Source organism: Peromyscus californicus, unplaced genomic scaffold, assembly GCF_007827085.1.
Source record: "Peromyscus californicus insignis strain IS unplaced genomic scaffold, ASM782708v3 Scaffold_6__1_contigs__length_162567912, whole genome shotgun sequence".
Taxonomy (NCBI): Eukaryota; Metazoa; Chordata; class Mammalia; order Rodentia; family Cricetidae; genus Peromyscus; species Peromyscus californicus.
This window is the reverse complement of record NW_026294584.1, coordinates 117,722,541-117,739,205: the sequence shown is the minus strand read 5'-3', so window position 1 is coordinate 117,739,205 and position 16,665 is coordinate 117,722,541. Positions and strand designations below refer to the sequence as shown.

Sequence of the window (16,665 nt, the reverse complement as noted above, 5' to 3'; positions counted from 1 at the left end):
TTTTGCATCTGTCCTGCTCTGTCTTTAAGTCACTGTTTGCTTGTAATCGTCCACTGCCTTGAGCTCTTAGTATCTCCCTTTCCCCATTCTGACAGGTGTAAGGTGGTATCTCAGAGTTGTTTTCATTTGCATTTCCCTGATAATTAGGGATGTTGAGCAATTCCTTAAATGTCTTTCAGCCATTTTAGTTTCCTCTGTTGAGAATTCTCTGTTTAGTTCTATAGCCCATTTCTTAATTGGACTGTTGGGCATTTTGATGTCTAATTTCTTGAGTTCCTTATATATTCTGGATATCAGTCCTCTGTCAGATGTGGGGTTGGTGAAGTCCTTTTTCCATTCTGTAGGCTGTTGCTTTGCCTTGTTGACCATATATCCTTTGCTATACAAAAGCTTCTCAGTTTCAAGAGGTCCCATTGATTGATTGTTTCTCTCAGTGTCTGTGCTACTTGTGTTATATTTAGGAAGCGATCTCCTATGCCAATGTGTTCAAGACTACCCCAAGGTATTTTATGTCATTTGTGGCTATTGTAAAGGGTGATGTATCTCTGATTTCCTTCTCAGCCTGTTTGTCAATTGTATATAGGAGGGCTACTAATTTTTTTTGAGTTGATCTTGTATCCTGCTATGTTGCTGAAGGTGTTTATAAGTTGTATCAGTTCCTTGGTGGAATCTTTGGGGTCACTCAAGTATACTATCATGTCATCTGCAAATAGGGAAAGCTTGACTTCTTCCTTTCCAATTTGTATCCCCTTAATCTCCTTATGTTGTCTTATTCTCTGGCTAGAACTTCAAGTACTATATTGAATAAGTATGGGAAGAGCGGACAGCCTTGCCTCGTTCCTGATTTTAGTGGAATTGCTTTGAGTTTCTCTCCATTTAATTTGATGTTGGCTGTTGGCTTGCTGTACATTGCCTTTATTATGTTTAGGTATGTTCCCTGTATTCCTGATCGCTCCAAGACCTTTATCATGAAGGGGTGTTGGATTTTGTCAAATGCCTTTTCTGCATCTAGTGAGGTGATCATGTGGTATTTTTTTCTTTGAGTTTGTTTATATGGTGTATTACATTGACGGACTTTCGTGTGTTGAACCACCCTTGCATCCCTGGGATGAATCCTACTTGATCATGGTGGATAATTGTTTTGATGTGTGCTTGGAGTCTGTTTGCCAGTATTTTATTGAGTATATTTGCATCAATGTTCATGAGGGAGATCGGTCTGTAGATCTCTTTCTTTGTTTTATCCTTGTTTGGTTTAAGAATCAAGGTAATTGAAGCCTCATTGAAGGAGTTTGGTAATGTTCCTTCTGTTTCTATTGTGTGGAACAATTTTAGAGAGTATTGGTATTAACTCTTCTTTGAAGATCTGGTAGAATTCTGCACTGAAACCATCTGGTCCTGGGCTTTTTTTTTTTTTTTTTTTTTTTTTTTGCTTGGGAGACTTTTAATGATTGTTTCTATTTCCTTAGGGGTCATTGGACTATTTAAATAGTTTATCTGGTCTTGATTTAACTTAGGTATGTGGTACCTATCCAGAAAATTATCCATTTCTTTTAGATTTTCCAGTTTTGTGGAGTAAAGCTTTTTGAAGTATGACCTGATGATTCTCTGGATTTCCTCAATGTCTGTTGTTATGTCCCCCTTTTCATTTCTGATTTTGTTCATTTGGATGCTCTCTCTCTGTCTTTTGGTTAGTTTGGATAAGGACTTCTCTATCCTGTTGATTTTCTCAAAGAACCAACTCTTTGTTTCATTAACTTTTTGTATCGTTCTCTTTGTTTCTATTTTATTGATTTCAGCTCTCACTTTGATAATTTCCTGGCGTCTATTTTTCCTGGGAGACTTTGCTTCTTCTTGTACTAGAGCTTTCAGGTGTGCTGTTAAGTCACTAGTGTGAGATTTCTCCAACTTCTTTATGTGGGCATTTAGTGCTATGAATTTCCCTCTTAGCACTGATTTCATAGTGTCCCATAAGTTTGGGTATGTGGTGTCTTCATTTTCGTTGATCTCTAGGAAGTCTTTAATTTCTTTCTTATTTCTTCCTTAACCCATTGGTGATTCAGTTAAGCATTATTCAGTTTCCATGAGATTGTAGGTTTTCTGTAGTTGTTGTTGTTGAAATCTAACTTTAAACCATGGTGGTCTGATAGGACACAGGAGGTTATTCTAATTGTTTTGTATCTGTTGTGATTTGCTTTTGTGGTCAAGTATGTGGTCGATTTTAGAGAAGGTTCCATGGGGTGCTGAGAAGAAGGTATATTCTTTTTTGTTAGGATGGAATGTTCTGTAGATATCAATTAATTCCATTTGTTTTAAAGATAGAAATTGCTATTTAAAATTTTAATGTTGAAGGTGTTTTTCCAGGCTTGCAAAACACGCAATGTATGCAATTTATACAGTGCTATTCTGAGATTTTCAAGTTTATTTAAATACAGTGGTGGGTTCCAAAGAATCTTCATACATATTTTTAAACTACTTTTTGTTCCTTTTAGCTAGGTGTGTTAAAAGACTAATGTACATATATTATGTTTGTGAAAAGTATATATCAAGTGAAGAAATATTAACTAAAGGAATAATTTGTCAATTGGGAAATAAAATATTTCCAACATATTTTCTTCCTTTAGGAATAATAAGTGATTATATGATAGTACAGAATTGAAATATACATTATTTTGTAGTGAGAAATATAATCTCTCAATAAAAGAACATTGCTTTAGAGCAATAGTTTTCTTTTTCTTTTCTTGTGTCAAAATACTTCTCAGAATGATGTTAAATGCATAAACTAAGACACATGAGACTACAAAAGAAACAAAATATTCGGAAATACAGCTACACAGGTATGAATGGAATATATTTGAACTAAAGTATAGTATGTACCTCTTTTTTTATAATGATTCCATTTAGTTGTGTCTGTGTGTTGGTTCACATGTAATGATATCTGAATATATATTCTTTGCACATAATGCTAGCCTCTGTTATATCAAAATCTTTTTTTTTTAATTTTATAATTTGATTTAATTTTACATATCAGCCACAGGTACCCCTGTCCTCCCTCCTCTCGTCCCCTGCCCTCCCCCCAACCCATCCCCCATTCCCATCTCCTCCAGGGCAAGGACTCCCCTGGGGATTCAGCTCAACCTGGTAGATTCAGTTCAGGCAGGTCCAGTCCCCTCCTCCCAGGCTGAGCAAAGTGTCCCTGCATAGGCCCCAGGTTCCAAACAGCCAGCTCATGCACTAAGGACAGGTCCTGGTCCCACTGCCTGGGTGCATCCCAAACAGTTCAAGCTAATGAACTGTCTCAGTATGTGCCTCTTTTACAATGTGCTTACAATGAAGATGTAATGGTGGCTTTCACAAACTGTAATTTTAAATAAAGATGAGAAATATATTTGCAATGTATACAATATGCAAAGTTTCTATAATCTTTATAACAGTCATAGGAATGGGTTTATTTCTTTAATTTTTGCACTTATTTGCTTATTTATTGGGCAAGGGGCACACAAGCCATATGCCATGTATGAAAGTCAGAGGAAAACTTGCTTTCCTCAAAAGACTTGGCTTTTTCTGTGTCTGGAACTCGTTATCCCTTGTATTGAGCAGGTTATCAAGCGAAGTGGCAAGGGCCTTTATCCACTGAGCAACCTCAAAGGCCCACTCCTTGAAATACTTTTAATTTTTACTTAGAATTTCCTATATGAATTAACTCTGTTTACTACATTTCAATACTATCTCTTTCCCAAATTCTCTTGACCCCACCCCTACTGCCTTTACTCCTTCTGGGATTCCTACCATCCCTATCTGTTTTTATTATAAACATACATACATACACACACACACACACACACACACACACACACACACACACACACACGCACATTACAATCTACTGAGTCCATCTAGTATTGCTTACATGCAAATATACTCAGGGTTGAATATTTGGGACTGGGAAACCCAACAAAGAGCTCATGCTTGCAGAAAACAGATTCTCTTTCCCTCATCAGCCATTGACTGCCTATAGTTCTTCATCTAGGTGTGTGATCTTGTGGCCTTTCCCCTATCTCTGTGGCATGCTGATTGGTATGGTCACATTTAAATCTGGTTTAGCCACCCATTTCCTTGAGATTTCATGGTTACAACATTTCTGTCATGTTTAGAATTCTCTCTCACTCTCACAGCAGACATTCTGTTCCCCTGGCACTTCCAATCTTTCGACCCCTCCTCCTCTGAGATATTCCCTAAGGTTTATGTGTCACGGACTGTAGTAGATGTAACAGTTAGAACTAGGCATTCCACAGTCACTCATTCTCTGCATTTTGACCAGCTGTGAATCTCTGCAGTCACCTCCAACTGCTAAAACACTAAAGTAGCTTCTTGGTTGGTGTACAAGATCCATGCTTATCTTTGGATATAATGATAGAACTCAAGACTACAGTTAGGAGCCATATTGATTTAGGAAAATGGCAGTAGTAAATTCTCTAGAATCTGTGTCCTCAACAGCCATGGGTATTTGACTAGGTGTACAGTACCAGGCATGAGTTCCCTTCTATTGAGCAGAACTTCAGTCCAATTAGAAAGCTGATGATAATTATCAAGATCTAAATGCTGTTGTTACACTATTGGTGTCACCTTATTATACTTGCCATTGTTATGTTTCATAGGGTTTACCACTAGCTGGCTAGAACCACTGATTACTTTTCTCTCATGGTAGCTTGCATAGAATTTTTCGATACAATGATAGTTAGTCCTCAGGGAGGAGGCTACTGGGTTAGCTCCAGTTTAAATGCCTCCAACTACTGTGTCTGAAGTCTATCTGTTTATAGCAATAGAGCCCCATCTTCAAACTCTGGCGCGGGGGGGGGGGGGGGGTAATAAAGGGCACTGGCAACAGACCATATAATTTTAGGGGTCAGGGTCTCCTGGCCTAATCCAACCAACAACTCAAAGAGGTCTCCCTGACCTGGAATTGAGGCACCTGTTTAATAGTCCCTGGCTCTCAAGGGGAGCATCACCACCCCTTGTGGTGTAATTCCATCCAAACTTGTGTGTGTGTGTGTGTGTGTGTGTGTGTGTGTGTGTGTGTGTGTGTGTGTCTGTGTGTGTGTGTGTACACAGAGAGAGAGAGAGAGAAACAGAGAAACAGAGACATGGTGACAGAGAGAGATACAGACAGAGAGAGAGAGTCACATAATACTATGCATTTATTTCTAAGCAAGGCCTACAAAATAGGCTTCTCTATGGCTTTCCCAAGCATCTCCAGCACCATCCAGCTCTCCTCCTTCCCACCCTCCAACTTGTCATTCTTCCTCTATCTCCCCCATCAAGTCCCCTCTCCAGCTATCTCCTCCTCCCCCTCCATAGCATTCCTTTACCACCATTTCCACCTCCAAATCCTCCTCTCCCTCTCCTCTTCATAGTCCCCCTCCACTCTCTGGCCCAAGTGGCCACACTTCAGGCTATGCACTCAAGTCCAAACTTGGATCTAGGGTCCACAAACAAGACAGAATGTATTTTTCTTTTATTCTCTCTCTCTCTCTCTCTCTCTCTCTCTCTCTCTCTCTCTCTCTCTCTCTCTCTTTCTCATCTTTCTTAGTGTATGTATGAGTGTGCATATGTATTTGTTTGTTTTGCACTGCTGAGGATTGAACCCAGAATTGCAGGCATGTTAAGCAAGTATTTAATTACAGATATACAGCCCTAGTCCCAACTTTAAACACTTTTGTGGTATTAGTCTATACTCATAATTTTAAAAACCATATTGAAAATATGGATGCACTTTTCTATATTTAACAATTCAAATTCACAGAATCTCTGGGTTCTACAAGGAACACTTTAATGCTTATTTTAGAGTAATGAAGTGACATTGGTTGATGCTGCTAATAGAACTTCAAGTATCTTCTAATCTAACATGAATTTATTTTGTAGAATAAAGAAATGGAAATTGTCAATGTTTTTACAAGATAAATATTTGTTCTTTTTTAAAAGACAGATTATAAAGAACTCTGGTAGCATTTCAAATATCTATGGGAAAAGTTATTTTTAAATAAGTCAATTATATAACATTCAGACTTATTAATACAGAAAACTTGTGAACTCAAACCCTTTCTGAAAGAAATTGTTTGTGTGTGAGTGTGAGTGTGTGTATGTGTGTGTGTGTGTGTGTGTGTGTGTGTGTGTGTGTGTACACATGTAAAAGTAAGGTGAGCAGGTTCTACATTTTTGAAAGCTGTCTGGAAGCTTTTATTTTTAAATCTATCATTCCAACCTCTTTATATTGCTATAGATAAACATGTCTTACCTCTAGTTACACGGTCATAAAACAATGGAGAACAATGTGTGTCACACAATTAGTTGAGAATCAGGCATAAGAGCCAATATTCCTCGACTTAAAATATAATATGATTTATAATACATTATAAATATACAAACCATATAAATATATCCATGATAAATAATAGTTTGTTGAATATTTATTAAAAATTAAATATTCGATGTCTTTTCACAAATATAAACTTATATCAATGAAGTAGTTTTGTATAATTTCTAATTTCTTCTTCCTATCACATAACTTTTCCAAAAATCTTTTATTTTCCAATAGTTAGAATTAATAGTATACTTGTCCTTGTATGGTTTTTGTTTCTATGACAAAACAGTATGACCAAAAGCAACATGGGCAGGAAAAGGTTATGGTGATATTTTAATTGTGCTGAAATGTGATTTTATTTGTATGTTAATAAATAAAGTTTGCCTGGAGATCAGAGGTCATAGTGAGCCAAGAACAGAAGTCCAGTGGTGATAACACACACCCTTAATCTGATCACATGGCAGGCAGAGTCTCTGTGTGATCAAGGACACAACCAGCATGGTGACACAAGCCTTTAATCCTAGTACCAACCATAGAGACCTGGAGGTCTGTATAGACAGGCAGTGACAAGGAAATCATGTGGCTGGGCTTAGAGCCAATGAGAAGGCAGAACAGGAAAGCAATAAAAGCACAGGTTAGGCAGGAAGAAGCTCTCTCATGTGGGAAACTACGGCTTGGTGGTAAGCTAAAGGGTAGTCAATGGCTCTTAGCTAAATCTCTGTTCTCTCTGGCCATTACCTCTGTATTTAGCTCTGTGTTTCTTATTTACTAAGACTGTTTAGAAATTCATCTACAAAAAGGTTTATTTTCTCTTCGAACTCCCACATCACAGTCCATCACTTAGTGAAGTCATGGAAAGAACTCAAAACAGGAGCCTGGTCACAGGAACTGAAGCAGAGGCCATGGAAGAGCACGTTTTAGTAGCTCACTTTTCATGGTTTGTCTAGCCTGCCTTAATTTATGACCTAGGACCACCTGTTTAGGAGTGGCCCTGATCACAGTGGGCTGGAATCTCCCACATTAATCATTGATCAAGAATACGTCTCCATAGACTTACCTACAGGAAAATCTGATGGAGTCACTTCCTCATTTGAGTTTCCCACTTCCCAGATGACTAATTTGTGTCAAGTTGATATAAACTAACCAGTACAATATTGTTTTATTTGTGTGATAGGACTCAGCATTGAACCTAAAAATAAGTTATGCATGAAAAAAACCTGGGGAATGTTAAGAATATTCATGTACATAAGCAACTGTATTATTATTTATACCTTTATAACTTTTCACAACACATTACTTATGTAAGAAAAATAACACATATTTTAAAATTGCTAGAAGTTCGCATATTTTCTCATTCTCTCTATAAAAAGAGAATAGTTTATTTCTAAACTGACAAGAAAAATTGCATGATGTGATGCTTAATATTAATTGTCAACATCCTCAGAATTTCCATCACCATGGAAACACATCTATTGTTGTGATGATGAGGATGTTCTCAGAGGCTTTACCAGAAAGCGGAAAGACCTACCATGATTGAGTCAGCACCATCCCAAAGGACTGTGGTCTCAGGTAGAATAAAGAGAGAAAGTCATCTGAACACCAGCATTCCTCTCTCTCTGCTTCCTGACTGTGTTTAGGATGCCCCCAGCTTCTCATGCTTCTCTTGCCATACCTCCCCCATTGTAATGGACCATATCCCATGAATTCAGCTAGAAGAAACCGTACCTTAGCTTTCTTCCTGTCAGGTATGGATGACAGCAAATTAGAAAAGTAACTAATATATATAATAATAGAAGAGCATAATGAATATTTTAGAAAAGTCTTCTAAACACAATCCTCAGTAATATGGTGGCATCTGAGCAGGAAGCACATCAGGCTCACACAAAGACCATGTTTGGAAGTCTTTCCAGGCCAGGCACCATAGTTGCCATGGAGGCAGCAGCTTTGAGGTCAGATTCATGAGCACCTACTTTGCATGTGGTGTTTTGCTCTGCTGGGAAAGTGCCAACAGTTAAAGATATGATTCTTCCCCCAGGGAACCAAATCTGAACCAGGGACAAGTATGAGGAATAAAAGAGAATTATCCAATTCAAGGTTATTTTTCAAATTAAAAAATTATGATTATTTTATATTTTAAGCTTCTTTCAATTTAATCAATATTTCTAAATACAGAATTTGCATTATTAAATAATGTAATAATACTGTAAATAAATAATACTAAACTTTAGAGCATCAATATCCTAAAATTAAAATTCTTTGGCTGTTTGCATTTATGTCTTCTTAGATGAGAGCCCTCATTTTCTCCATTATTACATTGTTAAACTAATTTATATTTCCTACTGTGGTGACTTTAAGAGGGCCCTATACATAGAAATTACTCAAAAAATCCTTCAGCAGACTTAAAAACATTAGAACTGTAATGATACAAGAATCTAAGAATTCTTGATTTTTTTTTATTCTGCCATTATTGTTATGTTGAAGAAGGTTTAAATCATTCTTTCAAAAAATATACTAGCATTTTGGATAATGTCAGAGCACACTAGTTAACTTGTAGACTCTTCATGTCTTTGAAGAGTTTCAATCATGAGCCAGAATTTCTTCTGCTTTAAGTAAACAGCGATCTATTACTGACACATCTGTTAGGTGAAACATAGAGACTATCAAAACGTAGACTATCATGGTGTGTACAATTATGTAATACCTAATGAGCAGTATAGACTTCCAATCCTAAAATAGATGGGCTTGTTGCTATACAAACAGGAACATTTGCTTAGGAGAAAGAAAGCAGTAGCTACCGGATTGGTAAACAGTTGTACCCAAACAAACAGATGGAGTTAAAAAAAAATTGAAGGATATGTTTTGCACAAGCTAGAGGTAAAGTTCAGACTCTGTTAAGTTGAACATATGAGTTATACTCTCAGGTGTGCATAACAAAGCCACAAAGTCGGTGGACAATAACTGTGAAAACTGCAATAAAATCTCTCTGCTGATGTTGTCAAAATCTTCATTCATTCATCAAATAATTAAGGAATACAAGTTTGTGAGAAAATATTTTGCATTGTAAAAACTAAGCAACCTTTGCCTTCACAAGGTATAATGGGATGGACCTTTCCTGTCCTGACCACTTGTTCCCAAATATCTGGTAGCCACTTCCCAAATTACCACACAGAGACTTATATTAATTATAAATGCTCAGCCAGTAGCTCAGGCTTATTACTAGCTAGCTCTAACAGTTAATTAACCCATAATTCTTATCTATGTTTAGCCATGTGGCTTGATACCTTTTTTCAGTATGGCATTCTCATCTTGCTTCTATGAATTTGCCAGTGACTCCCTGACTCTGCCCTTCCTCTTCCCAGAATTCTCCTAGTCTGGCCCACATGCTCACTTTTTTCCAGCTATCAGCCAATCAATCAGCTTTTTATTAACAAATAAGAGTAATAAATATTCATAGCATAGAAAAGGATTGTTCTGCAGCAACAAGGTTTATAATCTAGTAAGAAGAGAAACATGTAAGAATATTATTATAAAATGGGCATTTGGGGACCCACTTCAAGCAGAGGTGAAGGCACAGCCATGCTTGGGTTTGGGATGAAGAACCAACAGGGCGTCCCAGGCTCAAAGGCAGAGAACAGACCTGAGCAGGATCTATCAATAAGGAAGCACAGAGCTGTGGAACTCAGTGTTTTGATAACACAAAAGGCCACGAGGGCCTAATCTGAAGGACCCAACAAGCCTATTAGTCCCTGCCATGTACCCAAATAACCCATTAGATAGAAAGGACCAGCCCTAGGCTAGGATTCCTCCACAGCACTCTGCTCAGTAGAAATTCCAGGCCAAAGTCTTCTAAGTTATGTTACAAGGTTCCTGGATGGGAGAAGGGAGTGCACAAAAAGCATGTGATTGTCAGATTGTCTGTTTGTATGTACAGTCTGGTTATGATTTTTTTTCATTTTCTTAATGCCTCAAGGTATTAAGTATCACCATTTTCCCCTAAAGTTTTAGTAGTAGTAGTAGTAGTAGTTTTTTTTAACCATAATTGGTTGTTCTTTCATATTATTTGCAATTTTATGTGCTAATTGTTAAACCAGGGTATTTTAACTTCTTTCTTGAAACACTAGATCTTTCGGGCTGTCCATCAGCATTTTATATGCCCACAACAATCTCTGTCTTTGCTTCTTGTACCAGCCCAATACTAATCACCAATCACAGTGTTTTGGCTTCTTTTTCTTTTTCCTTTTATTCAACTCATACACACAATGTCTATCACATTATTATACCAAGCACCATCCAAACATTTGACCTCTCAAAAATTACTGATTGTTAAGGGTGATTATTACATGGATATTTCAGAGTGTGTTGGCCCCTGGATAGGATAGGACAGTTATTGCTAGTAGAAGCTGACTCTCAGGGCTGGGATGGGGAGAGGGCATTAGGGATAGAGGAACCCAGGTCGCTGTGTTAGAGACTGTTCTATTGCTATAAAGAGACACCATGATAAAGACAACTTATAAAAAATGACATTTAATTGGGAACTTGCTTGCAGTGTCAGGGGGTAAGTCTATGACCATTGTGACAGGTGGCAGGCAGTCCTAGCACTGGAACAATTGCTGAGAGCTTGCATCCTATTTACAAGCAGGAGGCAAAGAACAAGAGATTGGGCCTGGCCTGGGTCTTTGAAACTGCAAAGCCCACCTTCAGTGACACACCTCCCCAACAAAGCCAGAAATACTCCACACCTCCTTATCCTTCCTAAAGATTTTACTAATGAGGAGCCACACATTCAAGTATATAGATTCTATGGGGCCAATCTCATTCAGACCTCCACAAGCCCTGAACATCAGTCTTGCAGAGGAAAAAAAAAAAAAACCTAAGGCATGCTAACACTTAGTCCTATTCTGAACATTGCTAAGTGCCTCTACTGTAAAAAGATAACAAAAATAAACAGGGGGGATGAGGAAGAGGAAAAAGGAGGAGGCGAAAGGAGGAGGAGAGGGAGAGGGGAGGGAAAGAAAAATGCAACAAATAACTCCACATTGAAAGTCTTGATGGAAAAAGAAAGCATGGAAAAAACAAAGGCAACAAGTTTCCTCAAAGAATTACCTATGCTGTAGTGATGATCCCTAGTGATATTGACATAGTTAGAATCCCAACAGGTTCATAAGAATGATTATACATATGTCCATGAAACTTAAAGAGAGCACAAGCCTATTCCAAGACAGTAGAAGCAAAAGGCCGGTATGACTTGTTAATAATAGATAAATGGCTTTAGAATGAACGAGTTTTCAGAGATAAAGCAGTATATTATATAATGAAAAAGGATTTCAATTACTGAGTAAACATAACAGTCCTAATTAAGTGTGTATCTCATAGAAGAGAATTGTGAAATATCTGAAATAGAGACAGATAAAGCAACACAAAGAAAATGAGACAAAGCCACAGTAACAGTTGAAGATCACATCTTTCTTGTTTGCCTTCTTGGTGTGTTCATTGTTAATGTCTAAAAGCAGTGAAGTACTAATAGATAAAGGACAAAGCGTACCAGGGTCTTGGTTCTAGACTCTCACTAGTACAAGAAGGGCTCAGTGGTGGTTAATCTTCGTTGTCATTTTGATTGGATCTAGAATCAACCATGGGTGAGAATGTGAAAATGATTCCTGGGGGAATTAACTGAAGGAGACGAGTAATCAATGTAGGGACCAGCAGCTTAGATATCAAGAGGCCTGAGGGAACCCCAGGAACGTTTTTGCCCACCTGCCTTCACACTCTCATCCCAGCTTGTGAATATATCTATTCTATTGCTGCTGCTGCTGCTGCTGCTGCTGCTGCTGCTGCTGCTGCTGCTGCTGCTAACCTTTGCTGGCATCTGGAGCCAGTCTCTTTGGCTTGCAAATATAGACTGAAGACCTACCTGTACCTCTCTAGGAATCCTCTGGGCCTTCATCCTCTAATTGGTACTAATGATATATCCAGCCTCATAGACTGAGCAGTTATTGGTCTTAGCATCTCCAGTTTGCTGGATTTTATAACCCAACTAATAAAATTCATTTGGAAAATATTTTAATTCTATAGGTTGTCTTCCTTTGAAAACAAAACAAAGAAACAAACAAAAATCAAATAGCTAATTTCAGAAAAGCAACATGTAAGGTTAGTTTAAAATGAATATAGAATTCTTTATGCTAGGGTAGGACACATTGAAACAATACTGGACTTAGTTTGAAAGTATTAGTATCAGCCAAGTCTGAAGAAAGTGAGTAACAAAATTAAGTTATCAGAGTAGTAAATTACAATACAACACAGAAAATTCAGTAAGAATCCAAGAGCCCTTAGTGAAATAAGAAATTTAGGAAAACTCAGTGAGTACAGCAGAGAGAAAATTCTCTTCAAGAATAAAAAAATGAAAATAATCAATAGAAAATAACAATAACATAAAATAATAGAATGAGTTAACAAGTATTAGCAATTACTAGAATGACAATTTTTCAGGTAAGGACCACATATTCATGCCACAATGAGTGAGGAATTTTAAAAGGTATTTCCTTACAAGACCATACCATTAGGGAGAGATATCTTACCATGGCAGATTAAATGATCAAAATGAATTCCTTGAGTAACATGATAAATTGGCAGTAGGTGTGAAATGGTATGTACACTCAGAAAGATGGTGCTGTGACTTCTTGCCAAAGATGAGCATTCAGAATCAAAGTGTCAGGGAACATTAGATAAACAGATGGAGGGATCTTTGCAAAATTACTGGCCTGGATTCTTCAAAATTTTTCATTGGTAAGAAAAAGGGCTGTACAGAAATGGGAGATTAAGAAGACATGCAAAAGAAATTCAGTGTGTGATATTCTACTAGACTTTTGGTCAATGACAAAAAGGAATTTGATACAAAGGAAACCAATGAGGTGATCAAAACAATACAGATAGATGGAAATGTTTCAATAGTAATTTTAACTTTCACAACTGTCTCTGGGTATATAAAAATGTCTGCTTTTTTATTTATTTTTAAGAATTTCATATATGAGTACTTTATTTACAACACTCTCCTCCTCCTTCCAATTCTTCCCATGTCCCTCCTACTCCTTCTCAAATTCATGACTTCTTACTCTTTAGTTTTAATTGCTGCATATGTGTATATAAGTTTATAAAAACAGCCTGATGAGATCATGTAGTGCTGCTCATATACATTGAGGGATGACCTCTTGTGATTTTCTAATACATCAGGGGAATCATCTCTGGAGAAGACTGGTGTCTCTGTTGTTATGCCATACTCATTGTATTGAGGAGTTATTAACTAAGAACTGTGGGAGAAATCTAAGTACCTAGCCAAACTATTCAGCTCCATCTCTTAAAAACATTAACATATTGTGAAACAGTGTGGTTGTTTATACCCTTCCTTTGAAGTTCTCAATTACATATAAAATGTTGGAAAGTAACTACAATTTCCTTCAAACAATGGATTGTTACCACAGTTGTTTGCTTAGTTACATGTTTGTAGGACCTAACTCCTAACCTGGCCATTTTTTTCTTTTTTATTAAGAAAATTTTTAATTCATTTTACATACCAATCATAGATCCCCCTCCCATTCCTCCTCCTTCTCCTCCCCACAGCCCCCTCCTGCAGCCCAGCCATCCCCTCCTCCAAAAAGGTAAGGCGTCCCATGGGAAGTCAGTCATTTTCTAAGATAATTATTGGGTTAAGAATTCAGTATGTGAGTATTAGGGAAATATAATTCATTATACTGTAGGGTATCACATGTCTTTTAATTATAAAATTCAGTAAAATATTAATCACTACTCTCTCCAGGACTCTGTTATTTTAAAAAAATTAAACATCAATCCTGTTCCACAACCATTCTCCATCTACCTTAAAAGTCCCCTTTTGATGTCTACCTCTCTGAGTCTGAGTATTCTAGGAATGTCATGTAACATTTGGTACTTGCCATTTTTTTTAATTTGCCTATTTTGCTCAGTATACTTTTATCAAGTTTCACCCATGTTACAGCATATTTCAGAAGTTTCTACCATTTTCTAGCTAATAAGATTTCATGATCTGAACCGCATTCATTTGCACTGGTCTCTGGCTCTCGTCACGGCTGTTTCTCTGCTGGTGGCAGTCCTGCGAAGACTTTGCTGTCCCCCAACAAAGTCTGGCTCTCAGCCTTAACTTCATCTCATTTCTCCCCCATAGCCATGACTCCGTGATAGATTATTTGGGGGACAGAGACAGCTCTGGAAATGGAGATTTAGTCAGCGTGATTTAGATGAAATAGGGAAGGAACTTTGTCTGAAAAAAAAAAAGTTTGGAAATCCTGGGGAGAAATTGGTCTGACAGAAATGGACTTATACCTACAGATAAATAGAAGTGTCACCCTGTGTCAAGAAATGTCTTCTTGCAACAGGCAGAAACCATTTCAGAAAATCAGAATCAATAAAAGTTCAGAGAACAAGTGACCATGTGGTGCCCAGCCCCAAGTGATAATATCTATAACACAACTTCTGTGCCTAAGGCTCAGGGATCACAGCAGAAGAGTGGGTGGAAAGCTTGTAGGAGCCAGAGGAACAGGAAGTTCACTGTGAAATTTCATGTCCCAGAAATAGAGGGCAAGCTATACCCATGAAGTCTCATCAACATGGCTGCCTCAACAAGACCCAAACAAGGACAACACCAGTAGATGTAATAACATGGAGATGGAAAAATCTCATGGGGCCTCAACCCCAGACAAAGAACTACAGGCAAATAAGGAATACTGAGAGCAGAAGAAATAGTCTTCCTCAGGGAAGAGTTTACAATTGGTTACCCAATATCAAGTGATGTGAAATTATATATATATAATTATATAGACTCAGAAGGTTTGATACATTCAAAGAAGAAGGAACAATGTACTCAAGAGAAACAATAAAGTGAATACATTGGAAAGATTGGAGGGAGGAAAAAGGAGAGGAAAAAATGTCATTTTTTTAAATTTCAACAAATAAAAAAAGTAATTTTAAAAAGTTATATAATTGTGATGAGCTGCCTAAATTTGTGAACAATTTTTTATCAGGAATACCCTGATATGTCAAGGTGCACAACACAAGAAGTAGACACCTAGAGAAGAAGCAAGGAAATGTCAGAGGTCAGAAACGGCCCCAATCCAGTTTGGAATATCTACAAAGCATATATTGTTCCAAATGTCGTGGGTGTGATTACAAGGTCAAACTTCATAGGATCCACTGTGCTCAAGCCTAGGAATTGCCAGCTGCTCTGTGTGGGATGGATGGGATTGGAGTAGATCAGACTGGATCTAGGAAAACACTGTGTTATTTACTACCTGCAATTGTCCACAGGAATCATCAGCTACTCCGGGAGAGGGTGACAGGACTATTTGCTTGGTGTTGCCAAGTCAGGACTGACCCGGCAAGTGCAGCAGTCAGTCACTGCTGAATACTGTAGAACTTGTTGCTTGAAGCCCACTTACGTATCTGGTGGTGCTCCCAAGGACCACAGGTATGTTATTTCGAGAGAGGTGTTGAAAACTGCAATGGAACTCTTAGAAAACTGGCTGACTCTTTATAATATGGGCAGACAAATATGAGAAGAACAGCTTACCTTGTCCTTAATGAAGCAAACAGAATGCTCCATAGGGCTTTTAAGTCCAAATAGGAAAAAAATGTGGATCAAATAAGACTTTGAAGGCAAACCATAACATGGAGTGTGACTTGGCCAAAAGAAATAAGACAACTTGCTGAAGTTTTCTTGGAATACTATATTCATGTAGACACTGGCACATTGGAACTGAAAGTACAAACCATAACACTCTTTCGGCTTGGGATGTGACATGATGTGGAAAAGGATGAAAAACATGTTTGTTTAATGGAAGAGATCATGACTAAGAAGAATACAATCATTGTTTTTTTGAAACCAAAATATGTGTTGATCTTACTTCCCTCCGACCCAGAAAAAAAAAAAAATGAGAGTAGAAGGGTGCCCAGCCATGGGCATTCATAGTGAAAACAATCAACAGGAAAGTGACCAGGTTAAGTTTGGGGACAAAACTCAGAATGGTGTTTAGAGTGCTGAAAATTACGATAGGAGTTTAGGAAGTAGCTTTGTGTATACTAATGCACATACCAGTTTTAGTACTGGTAATCCAAGAGGGAATTAGTATGATGGTTATGTTTGCTGCAGTCATCAATATGGAAGGAATGCTGCAACATGCATAATGGTATGAACTGCCAGTCATATGCATATCCTACTACCACAGCTGCTGCACCTATAATTGTCTATTCAATGCCAACAGGATATTTGCAATAAGACTTTA

At 37.7% G+C, this 16,665-nt stretch overlaps 1 pseudogene; it reads left to right on the top strand.

Moving 5' to 3' along the window:
- The first annotated feature begins 12,829 nt into the window (after positions 1-12,829).
- Positions 12,830-16,416, top strand: LOC128099726 (probable ATP-dependent RNA helicase DDX5; annotated as a pseudogene).
- The last annotated feature ends 249 nt before the right edge of the window (positions 16,417-16,665 follow it).